General features: G+C 40.3%; 1 protein-coding gene across 18 annotated transcripts in view; it reads right to left on the reverse strand.

Moving 5' to 3' along the window:
- Positions 1–13040, reverse strand: part of LOC109898048 (carboxyl-terminal PDZ ligand of neuronal nitric oxide synthase protein) — a 231587-nt gene that overhangs the window by 199661 nt on the left and 18886 nt on the right. For 17 of the 18 annotated variants that reach the window (XR_004211202.1, XR_004211195.1, XR_002256314.2 and 14 more), the window contains one exon: positions 7824–10071. The exons of the other annotated variant lie outside the window; for it this stretch is intronic. The gene's annotated coding sequence lies outside the window, so the exon portion shown is untranslated. Of the gene's footprint in view, positions 1–7823; positions 10072–13040 lie in introns of those variants that run through there. 18 annotated transcript variants of the gene reach the window in all.

Raw genomic sequence — 13040 nt, forward strand, 5'->3', positions numbered from 1 at the left:
TACTATTTTATACATTGTAGAATAATAGTGAAGACATCAACACTATGAAATAACACATGGAATCATGTGTAGCCAAAAGTGTTAAACAAATCAAAATATATTTTGTATTTGAGCTTCTTTGAAGTAGCCACCCTTTGCCTTGATGACAGCTTTGCACACTCTTGGCATTCTCTCAACCAGCTTTCATGAGGTAGTCACCTGGAATGCATTTCAATTAACAGGTGAGCCTTGTTTGAAAGTTAATTTGTGGAATTTATTTCCTTCTTAATGTGTTTGAGCCAATCAGTTGTGTTGTAACGAGGTACGGGTGGTATACAGAAGATAGCCCTATTTGGTAAATGATCAGGTCTATGTTATGTCAAGAACAGCTCAAATAAGCAAAGAGAAATGACAGTCCATCATTACTTTAAGAGTAATGTGTTGTGTTTTGTGTTATTTCATAGTTTTGATGTCTTCACAATTATTCTACAATGTAGAAAGTAATACAAATAAAGAAAAACCCTAGAATAGGTTTGTGTCCAAACGTTTGACTGGTACTGTACGTTTTTGGCTATGGTCAATAATATCAAAGGCTGGACTGAAATCTACCAGTACAGATCACACAATCTTCTTATTATCAATTTATTTTAACCAATTATCAGTCATTTGTGTCAGTGCAGTACATGTTGAGTGCCCTTCTCTATAAGCATGCTGAAAGTCTGTTGTTTTCAGTTTGCTAAGAGCTGGCAGCAAGCTGATTGGTCTGCTGTTAGAACCAGTAAAGGCTGCTTTTCCACTTTGGGTAGTGGAGTGACTTTGGCTTCCCTCCAAGCCTGAGGACAAACTCCTTCCTCTAGACTCAGATTAAAGATATGACAGATAGAAGTGGCCAAAGAGTCAGCTTCCATCCTCAGTAGCCTTCCATCTAAGTTGTCAATGCCAGGAGGTTTGTCATTATTGATCGATATCACAAATTTGACCAAATTCAAATTTACAATGCATTTCCTTCATTATAATTTTTTTAATGCATGCATACGATGGCTCAGTTTGTTGTTGGCATTTCCTGTTTAAGTTTGCCCACTTTGCCAATTAAGTAATCATTCAAATAATTGGTAACATTAGGGCCTCCCGACTGGTGCTAGAAGCGTCACTATAGACCCGGGTTTGACCTTTCGGAACCTTGGTTCTCCTAGATATAGCCACTATATTGTGATCACTGCATCCAATGGGTAGGAATACAGCTTTAGAACAGAGTTCTACAGTATTAGTAAAAATGTGATTAATACATGTGGATGATCTTATTCCTGTAGTATTTGTAAACGCCCTGGTAAGTTAGTTAATAACCTGAACCAGAAAACAGGCACTGGTAAGTTGGTTAGGACATCTATTTTATGCATGACACTAGTCATTTTTCCAACAATTGTTTACAGACAGATTATCTCATTTATAATTCACTGTATCACAATTCCAGTGGGTCAGGAGTTTACATACACTAAGTTGACTGCGCCTTTAAACAGCATGGAAAAGTCCAGAAAATGATGTCATGACATTAGAAGCTTCTGATAATTGACTTAATTTGAGTCAATTGGAGGTGTACCTGTGGGTGTATTTCAAGGCCTACCTTCAAACTCAGTGCCTCTTTGCTTGACATCATGGGAAAACCAAAAGAAATCAGCCAAGACCACAGAAAAAAAATTGTAGACATCCACAAGTTTGGTTCATCCTTGGAAGCAATTTCAAACGCCTGAAGGTACCACGTTCATCTGTACAAACAATAGTACGCAAGTATAAACACCATGGGACCACACAGCCTTCGTACCGCTCAGGAAGGAGACGCGTTCTGTCTCCTGGAGATTAATGTACTTTGGTGCGAAAAGAGCAAATCAATCCCAGAACAACAGCAAAGGACCTTGTGAAGATGCTAGAGGAAACAGGTACAAAAATATCTATATCCACAGTAAAACGAGTCCTATATCGACATAACCTGAAAGGCCGCTGAGCAAGGAAGAAGCCATTGCTCAAAAACCGCCATAAAAAAGCCAGACTATGGTTTGCAACTGCACATGGGGACAAAGATCGTGCTTTTTGGAGAAATGTCCTCTGGACTGATGAAACAAAAATAGAACAGTCAGGAAGCTAAAGCTTGGTCACAAATGGATCTTCCAAATGGGCAATGACCCCAAGCATACTTCCAAAGTTGTGTCAAAATGGCTTAAGGACAACAAAGTCAAGGTATTGGAGTGGCCATCACAAAGCCCTGACCTCAATCCCATAGAGAATTTGTGGGCAGAACTGAAAAAGCGTGTGCGTGCAAGTAGGCCTATAAACCTGACTCAGTTACACCAGCTCTGCCAGGAGAAATGGGACAAAATTCACCCAACCTTTTGTGGGAAGCTTGTGGAAGGCTCCCCGAAATGTTTGACCCAAGTTAAACAATTAAAAGGCAATGCTACCAAATACTAATTGAGTGTATGTAAACTTCTGACCCACTTGGAATGTGATGAAATAAATAAATGCTGAAATAAATCTTTCTCTCTACTATTATTATGGCATTTCACATTCTAAAAATAAAAGTGGTCATCCTAACTGACCTAAGACAGGGATTAAACGTCAGGAATTGTGGAAAAACTGAGTTTAAATGTACTTGGCTAAGGTGTATGAAAACAACCGACTTCGACTGTACACTATCAAGCACTTCACAAACATTATTTTAGATACTGACTGTTAGCGCTTGGTGGCTTATAGCAACACCCCAAAATAATAGGCTTTAGATGAGGCAGGTGAATCTGCAGCCACATTTCTTCAATAACACTTCTCTAAGCATTACTGGGATTTGACTATTAATATATACAGCAACACCTCCCCCATAAGCATTCCTGTCTCTTCTATATATGTTATATCCTTGTATTGCTACTATTGTATCAAAGGAATTATCTAAGTGAATCTCAGAAATGCTAATATATTAATGTTATCTGACGTTAGCAAGTTACTGATTTCATGATTCTTGTTTCTAAGGATTCATATATTAACATGGGCTATGTTTATCTCTTTCCTGGGAAGCTTCTCAGACATAATATGGAAAATAACAAACAAAGCAAGAGAAAACAAAAACACATTTAGCAGTCCATTAATCAGTTGGTGTGTGTAAGTGTGTATGAGGGCTGCAGGGTTGAAGTTACAAACCCATAGGCTTGGCTTTCTCATCCCTTCCAGGCTTTTGGGAGGGAGGGTGGACAATGTGCCTGTCATATCGGATGAAGCAAATGTCCCCACGCGCTCTGGCAGCTTTCATGGCCGGGATAAGTTATTTTCTCTTCTGCCGCACAGCTTCAGGATAGTCCTTGTTGAGGAATATATACATTCCCCTCAAGTTCTTGGCTCTTTCTACCTTGTCCTTGAACCTCACGAATTTGACGAGTGTTGGCCTGGGCCTGTCACCTGGGCCGGTGGTGGGTTTTCCAGTTCTGTGGGCACGCAGACTCAATCTTCCTGTGGTCCATCTCCAGTTTCTCCAAGATCATTTCCCTCACTTTGTCCTCAGACTCCATCCAGGTCTCATGTGGACATTATGCAATTCCATCGACAACAATGTTGTCCCACCTTGATTGTCCCTCAAGATAATCTGATTTCTCTGTCATTTTTATCATGGATTCATATAAAAAACTAATGTCCTCTTTCAATGACTTACAGATTGTCGTCACCTTGCCATTTTCCTGTTTAAACTCATGACCCTGGGAGAACTTTAAACTGTTCTTCAGTTTTTGGACCTCTCTAGTCTGGTCATCCATTATTTTATTAGTTGACTCTACCAGTATTAGTACACAAAACTTGAAGCTATTTTCTTGTTGTTGTAACAACTTGATAAATTAATTTATATGTTTAGAGATAATGATTAAATAATGTTACCCTAAAATGTAACCATTAGGGAGTATAGTATATGTAGCATGTATAAGGAATAATGAAAGTATTAAACTTAAGTCCAATTAGGTTGGACTGGGAGAGAGAGAAATGTGTGTGTGCATAAGAAAATACAGAAGAACAATTAAATTGTGTTTGAACCGACCTGGCTAGAACTCTGAGAAACTGATGAGGACAGGGAGTACTTCTCAAGGTTTCCCTAATCTCAGGGGAATGGAACTGTTGGCTGGGTAGTGATACACAGTGGTGAGAACTATGGAGGAGGATAAAACTCACCTACTCTTGGTGTGTATGTATGTGCGTAGGATATCTACTGTTTGTGTGGAAGTATGTGCGTAATTAAGGAGCAAGGTATGAAATAGATGTCTTTGTATTCTTGACTTTAGATTCTCTGAATAAACTGTACTAGACTTTTGCATAAGCTGAGTCTTTGCCTAATTATTTTTATACCCATGGTCTTACAGCCCTCGGGACTGGTCAAAGCTATTGATTGAAAGTTATTATCATTGGGATTGAAAATTCTCATGACACAACTGCTTGTAGAATTTATTTATTTGTTTAAAAGATCCTTCCACCTGTGATATAGAGACACCATCGTTCTCAACTGTACACCCGCTGGCTGTTACTCTCCGCAACTCCTGACAGGGCAGGTCACAAGCTCAGGACAATCCGTGGTGCCAGCCACAAGGGCTAACCACGTCGCGGGCTGCGTTCCAGCCCTCAAGGAAACCCCACTAGCTTGATAGGCAGCTAACAATGGCTGCTAGGCTACCTGCTACGCCAAACAGGTCATCATCAGACCCTCGGTAGGCAGGATCACTGGACAGAGAGCAGAGGTCCCAGCAACTGATGCCAACCGCATCGCGGGATACAAAATCAAAAAGGAAGTTAGCTTCGCGGGACACAAAATCAAAAAGGAAGTTAACTTTTCCATTAGAACACTTTTTCAGACACTTTCAAAACTTGCCAAAACAACAAACCGAGCGCTGCCTCATTCTTTGTTCAACAGGAACATTGCTGGAATATTGGCATATTGTGGGTGTCAACCTGTCTGTCTAGACAGACTACCATCCAGATATGTATTAGTGATTGATGACTGTTGGTACTAGCTAACAAAGTTCCTGTGGGTTTAATCTTGTAATTTAAAGAGAAACTTCAAATCATAGACCCTGGGGTCAAGATAAGGGAGAGAGAGAATTCGCCATCAGAGTAAGAGTACTGATCTAGGATCAGGTCCACTCTGTCATATAATACTAAACTCAGCAAAATAAGAAACATCCCTTTTTCAGGACCCTGTCTTTCAAAGATAATTCGTAAAATTCCAAATAACTTCAGAGATCTTCATTGTAAAGGGTTTAAACACTGTTTCCCATGCTTGTTCAATGAACCATAAACAATTAATGAACATGCAACTGTGGAACGGTCATTAAGACACGAACAGCTTACAGACGGTAGGCAATTAAGGTCACAGTCATGAAAACTTAGGACCCTAAAAGAGGCCTTTCTACTGACTCTGAAAAACACCAAAAGAAAGATGCCCAGGGTCTCTGCTCATCTGCATGAATGTGCCTTAGGCATGCTGCAAGGAGGCATGAGGACTGCAGATGTGGCCAGGGCAATAAATTGCAATGTCCGTACTGTGAGACGCCTAAGACAGCACTACAGGGAGACAGGACGGACAGCTGATCGTCCTCAAAGTGGCAGACCATGTGTAAAAACACATGCACAGGATTGGTCGATCCGAACATCACACCTGCGGGACAGGCACAGGATGGCAACAACAACTACCCGAGTTACACCAGGAACGCACAATCCCGCCATCAGTGCTTAGACTGTCCACAATAGGCTGAGAGAGGCTGGACTGTGGGTTTGTAGGCCTGTTGTAAGGCAGGTCGTCACCAGACATCACTGGCAACAACGTCGCCTATGGGCACAAACCCACCGTTGCTGGACCAGACAGGACTGGCAAAAAGTGCTCTTCACAGACGAGTCGCGGTTTTGTCTCACCGGGGGTGATGGTCGGATTCGTGTTTGTAATCGAGGGAATGAGCGTTACACCAAGGCCTGTACTCTGGAGCGGGATCGATTTGGAGGTGGAGGTTCCTTCATGGTCTGGGGCGGTGTGTCACAGCATCATCGGACTGAGCTTGTTGTCATTGCAGGCAATCTCAACGCTGTACGTTACAGGTAAGACATCCTCCTCCCTCATGTGGTACCCTTCCTGCAGGCTCGTCCTGACATGACCCTCCAGCATGACAATGCCACCAGCCATACTGCTCATTCTGTGCGAGATTTTCTGCAAGACAGGAATGTAAGTGTTCTGCCATGGCCAGCAAAGAGCCCGGATCTCAATCCCATTGATCACGTCTAGGACCTGTTGGATCGGAGAGTGAGGGCTAGGGCCATTCCCCCCAGAAATGTCCGGGAACTTGCAGGTGCCCTGGTGGAAGAGTAGGGTAACATCTCACAGCACGAACTGGCAAATCTGGTGCAGTCGATGAGGACGAGATGCACTGCAGTACTTAATGCAGCTGGTGGCCACACCAGATACTGACTGTTACTTTTGATTTTGACCCCCTTTGTTCAGGGACACATTATTCCATGTCTGTCAGTCACATGTCTGTGGAACTTGTTCAGTTTATGTCTCAGTTGTTGAATCTTGTTATGTTCATACATATATTTACACGTTAAGTTTGCTGAAAATACACACAGTTGACAGTGAGAGGACTTTTTTTGTTGTTGCTGAGTTTAGTATTCATTATGAGGTTACCTTCAGCAAATTCTTAGTTTGGATTGTTTTCTTGTGTCAAAGTAGACCCTGTACATGAATGAAATATGATTAGCATGGTCAATTCGTATGTACTGTAGATACCCTGTACATACTGGTCTTGACGAGAAGGAAAATAAAATGGTTGGGGGTGGTTCTCTTCTGCAGTGTTCAACCAATCCAGCAAATGTGGAGGAGTTAAGATGGAGTGTCGCCTTGTTAACATTCAAAAACAGATGTTGAGTCACAGGCTGTCTTTCCATTTCCCATGAAACCCTGATCACCAGGTTTTTGGAGACTCGGGAGAGGCTAGATGAAGGCTAATGACTTTTTCATCTAAATAACATTATAGTGGCCTGGAAATATGAGGACATTGTTAAAAGTAAACAAATGTTTAGTAGGAAACAACTTCACCGTCATTTTCTTGTCGTCAAACAGATGGCAATGTTGTCATTAGTTAGCGAAGTTTTTCAAAATGATGTAGCAATGCTAACATTAGCGAGCTAAAGTCCGGTGGTCTCCCCTCAATCTTAGCTAGATAGCTAGCTAACATTATACTACATCTAACATCTATCTGGTTACAAAAATTTTGATAAAAGCTTTTCCTACTAAGTGTTTATCTCCTTTGCAATGTACTTGTATTTCCAGCCACTGTAATGCACTTTTGATTAAATCAGCGCTCATTAACAATGCATTGAGTAGAATGCTCGATCAGTCAGACATGCTTCTCAGATAGTGGCTTGCTTGTTCTTGAGAATAGCCATAGCTAGCTACCATAGTGATCCCCTCGAGAGAAGCTAATTTCAGTGCATTGTTCATTTAGCTTGTTAGCTAGCTGGCTGTTCTAGAAATTATAAAATCAGATGCTAGCTAATTGTTTCAATGCACCTTCCAAATGTGAAATTAAAAGACAAAAAGGACACTTCCCAGATAACAAATGTTGGTTCTGGGAATGTTCCAATAATGTTGCACCAATGTTTCCCAAAGGTTGAAATGGGCGGTTTTCTTCATGCTCTTTGAACATTCTCTTTTGGTTGTATAAAGGTAGCGGGGAACGATCTCTGAAGGTTACAAGGTTGGGAACATTCTCTGAAGGTAACAAAGCTGGAAACACACACAGGATTCCACAATTAAATGTGAACAATTAACACAATTATGATTTCTGTTATCAATTTCTTTTATAAAATGGGTTCAGAGAAATCTGCCATCAGATTAGCACACACACTGGCTGCCACAAAGATGAACAATTAGTTCTTATATTTATTCTCAGTAAAACCAATTACCACACTGAAGATTTTTTTTTTAAGTACAGTATACTCAGTCATAACTAACTGACTTCATATGGGCAAATACAACTCAGAATCAAATGGAACGTTTTAAGCTCTCCAAGACTTAAAAATAAGTGATATTGGCACATGATGGAGGGAATGTTGGAACATTAATAACGAAGGATCAATTTTCGCCTAAAATGACATACCCAAATCTAACTGCCTGTAGCTCAGGACCTGAAGAAATGATATTTGGCATTTTATTAAGATCCCCATTTGCTATTGCAAATGCAGCAGCTACTCTTCCTGGGGTCCACACAAAACATGAAACATAATACAGAATGGCATAATACAGAACATCAATAGACAAGAACAGCACAAGGACTGAACTACATAAAGAAATGTTAAAGGCACACGTAGCCTACATATCAATGCATACACACAAACTATTTAGGTCAAATAGAGGAGAGGCGTTGTGCCATGAGGTGTTGCTTTCTCTGCTTTTTGAATCCAGGTTTGCTCTTTATTTGAGCAATATGAGATGGAAGGAAGTTCCATGCAATAAGGGCTCTATATAATACTGTACGCTTTCTTGAATTTGTTCTTGGGGACTGTGCAATTTCTTAATACCATTTGAAAGGAAACACTTTGAAGTTTGTGGAAATGTGAAATTAAATGTAGGAGAACAACACATTAGATCTGGTAAGATAATACAAACAAAAAAACATGCATTTTCTATACACACAGTAGTGTGTTTGCAAAGTTTCAGATTGATCCAGTGAAGCATTGCAAGTATGCCCAAATGTGCCGAATTGGTAAATTGATACATTTTCAAATACATAACTATAGAGAACATACAAAAATGATATGATAATGCAAAATCTAAAGTTTATACACTCCCAGGAATTTCATACATGATGGATCATTAGCCTATACACTAACTTTCACACATCTAGTTGGCCAGGTGGGGTGGGTGTGGAGCCAGAGACAGCAGGGGTTCAAACTGTAGAACCCAGTTCCTACATTTGAATATAAAAAATTATTTTATCAAACAAAACTATGCTACATTTTATCTGTGACCCTCAGGATGACAAATCAGAGCAAGACTACTGAATATAAGTACATTATTTACCTTCAGAGGGGAATGTATCAAACCAGTTCCGTGATAAAAGTTTTGTTGTTGTTGCACTCTCCTCAAACAATAGCATGCTATTTTATCACTGTAATAGCTACTGTAAATTGGACAGCGCAGTTTGATGAAAAGAATTTACGCTTTCTGCCCATCTAAGACATGTCTATGTCCTGGAAAGTTTGCTGTTTTCTTACAATGTCATGCTAACTACATTATCATACATTATCTCAACCTCCCAGTATAGGGACACCACTTACAAAAATGTACACTTAATCCAGTATAAACTAATGTATAGAATGTATTATACAAAGAGAAAAATCACATACGTCAGCACAACGGCAGAGTCATGTCTTAAGCATAAAACTAACAATAATCCATGCCTTCTGCGGATGCTATGAAGTCCAAATGTTATGGGCAGAGATATAAAGTTGTCTGTCAGAAGTATCACAATGTAAATAAATTTTAATCCATCTGTCTGCATATTTCAAGACATGGCATATGAGTGAGCAGTGAGATACCCGATGGGTTGAATGATACATTTCATCAATCATCTTGAAAAAAAATGCACACTTAACTGGAAATCAACCAATCCTCCATCACTAACACAATGGAAAAGTCCAATACTATATTATCTAAAATGTTGAAAATGCATTGGTGACAGAGTAAATCAAAATGGTACAGTTTGAGGCCATGTTGCGGAGAGTGATGCGGGCGCTGGAGATGGATGGGGTGTGAGCAGGTGGGTCTGGCCAGGTGTTATGTCATTGATGTTTGTGTGCGTCTGTATGCTGTTGTTGGTATGTGCATGTTTTGTATTGTTTGAAAAAAAGTAATAAAATCTTACAAAATAAAATATATTTTTGCTAATTTTTGCTAACAATTCAGACATCTGCAATCTGATTGGCACACACACGGATTACATAATTGTCTTGTCTGACCACTGTCTATGGTACAGGGGAGTCAAGGGCTCACTCCTCCACAACTTCCTCTTCAACCCTCTCTGCAACCTGTAAAACAAAGAGTTAAATACTATTATTGGGGTTCTTAATGATATTGTGTCCTTCCTAAAAGTTCAGCATTGTGCTTTTGTAGTTGGTATTTTAACTTAAGTATAAAACATGTTTTTTTTTAAATCTGTGCTTTGACCAGAAAAGTCTGAAATCATATGCATTAGCTGGGTTTTAAATCCAAACCAGAATGGAAAAATAAAACATGACTCAATCCAATGCTTTAATGGGGGGGGGGGGTGCACACTTAGGGAGATAGAGCAGGGTTTCAGGACCCAAAATGTGACCTGGTTATGTCAGAGGTGGGTCACAAGTTAATACATTTCTAATCACATATAATACTATTTCTTCCTCATTTTTGTTGTTGGAGGACAGTTCATTCCTAATTTGGGCCTCGAGCTGAGCCCGAGGTAGAGAATCGGGACATAACACAAATCATGTCACATACACACACAAAGGTGATGAGAGAAATAATGCTGTATTGGTCAGAAAGTAAGCAGACTGGGAGCAGGACCTCAGCAGAACTATTACCGGGAGTCACTGACTGTTGGTGTACTTTAGGGCTGACCTCAATTAGTCGACTGGTCGATTGTTTGGTCATTAGGCTGTTAGTCGACCGAGATTGTTTTAGTTGAGCAAGTAACAAATATTATATATTTGCGACCATCAGATCCATTGCAGAGGCCTAGACTGGAGGGTGTGATGCAATTGCAGTGCCTCCAGAGGCATGCAGAGGCCAAATCGAGCTTATTGCCATGCTCCACCGAAATGTTTTAACAATGGGGAGGGCTCTGTATAGCTCCGCATTGACATGATTTGTTGACGGTTGGTGGGGATGGTACATCCTGTATTAACACAAACTCTCTTCCTTGATAACAGGGAAAGGGGGATACCTAGTCAATAGTACAACTGAATGCATTTTCCACATTTAACCTCAATCAGAGGGGTGCGGGGGGCTGCCATAATCGACATCCACATCAGCCTTGCTCGGGGCAGAACGACAGATTTTTACCTTATCAGATCGGGGATTCGATCCAGCAACCTTTTGGTTACTGGCCCAATGCTCTAACCACTAGGCTCTGCACTGCTCTGCGAAGTACAATAAGTATGAATGCCCTGACTTCTGCTGAGGCCATATCACCATAAATGCTACATGGCCAATGCAGACGACGGATTGACCATGCGCCCAGATGCACAATGCACTTCTCTCTCTAGAATGCGCTCTCTCCTGCCAATTTGTGCACATTCATTGTTTCATAACTTCATTGTGTGATTTTGTTTGCATTTGATTGTTAGTGTATATCAATTCCACATATCACCAGTACATTTACTGTTAATTCCTATAAATTCTAATCTACAATGTTCGTTACTTTGATTATGGTAATTTATTTTAACGCATTCAATATTATTATTCCAGTCTTCACATTCTCATTATCGGAGTGGACACATTGTTTGCAGAGTGCACAACCTATGCTACACTTGTGAGAAACGAGTTAACAATTTAGTCATTGTCTTTTGTTTGGAGCGCTCCTGTCAATTTTGAGTAAGGACACGCAAGCATAGAAGTAGGCCTATAGGCTACCTGGCCTGCGCGCAAATGTAGGCATATAAATGTGCCCATTTGGGGATCTGATAGTATTTGTGATTGGCTTAATGTACCACCACTAATGATCCATGGAGCTACTCAAAGTAATGTTCTTCACCTAACCCGAAGTCTGTTCTTACATCCATTGAGAATTACAATAGTTCCTCAATGTATTTGAAATATCTCTCTCCCTTTCGATAACCACTCAGCATGAAAGGGAAAACGTCATATGGAAACGTCATAAAATAGGCATACCTTATCAGTGCTTGACTTGGACTGAAATACGTTCCAGTACTCATTGTGGGTGCTGATACTGTTTAAATGTAGGTGCAGGAGCTCCACAATACTTTTGAGCTAATATTCAATAAGAGTAATAGGAGTTCAAGCAGTAGAAAATTTGAGGTGCAGGTACTCAGCTCCAGTGAGCTCCTGCCCAAGTCAAGCACTGCTTCTTATCCCTACAGCTGTGTCTGTCCCGAGATAACTGGCGTAGGAAACTGAGGGCTCAGAATATTTTATACAATGTTGCAAGTTTGCTAGTGCAAGCTTCAGGATTCTGCCATTACCCTCCTGAAGTTGCCAGTAATAGGTTACACAAGGAGTCGGCAACCTTTCGCATGTGGAATGCCAATTTATCTTACCATTTCTACCGATCTGCGTGCCAGTTATGGTTTTCATATGCACATTTTCATGAAACTGTTTCATTTGAAATGTATCTTCATATCTCAGTCATTGTCATGTGGTTAATCCTGAAAAGTAACTTTCCATTGCCAACTATGTAAAAAACTGCCTACACAAAGCCAACAAATAAAAACATTGCAGCTTGCAGGTAGAACATATCCTGATAAAAACAAACATCCTATAAAATCACATTGGTTACACATGGCCTGTCTGCAATGAAACATTGTATCAACTATTAACTTGGGTCTGACTGAACAGCAGGAGGAGAATAGTTGGGTCAGGTTACGTTTTTTTTTCTTCTGGTTATCTAGATCTCTGGCGCCCTCTTGAGGCATTTGTCTTATTTCATCAAACCGTAAGCATCAGACAAGCTCAATGCATATAGTTGATTTTATTAAAAACACACTGGGTGTGTCTATACTGTATATGTAAAAATACATGTTTAAAAGTTTCGACCAATCAAACAGATGACTTTTTGTCGACCAATAATTAATTTTGTCGGGGACAGCCCTATTGTACTTCGCAAGAGCCATTTTGCCGGTTTGTGTTCAGTATTTTAAAAAACTGCACAGAGCAGAAAGCGCACTGAGGATGATTACTTTCTGTGTAGCAGTGAAAGTGGTTGTAATGGCAGTGTGTCAAATTCTGCAATGAAAGGATCAAGGAGGGGAGCCTTTATTCCGCATAATCAAAAGTCTCTGCA

This window comes from Oncorhynchus kisutch, linkage group LG10 (genome assembly GCF_002021735.2).
Source record: "Oncorhynchus kisutch isolate 150728-3 linkage group LG10, Okis_V2, whole genome shotgun sequence".
NCBI lineage: Eukaryota > Metazoa > Chordata > Actinopteri > Salmoniformes > Salmonidae > Oncorhynchus > Oncorhynchus kisutch.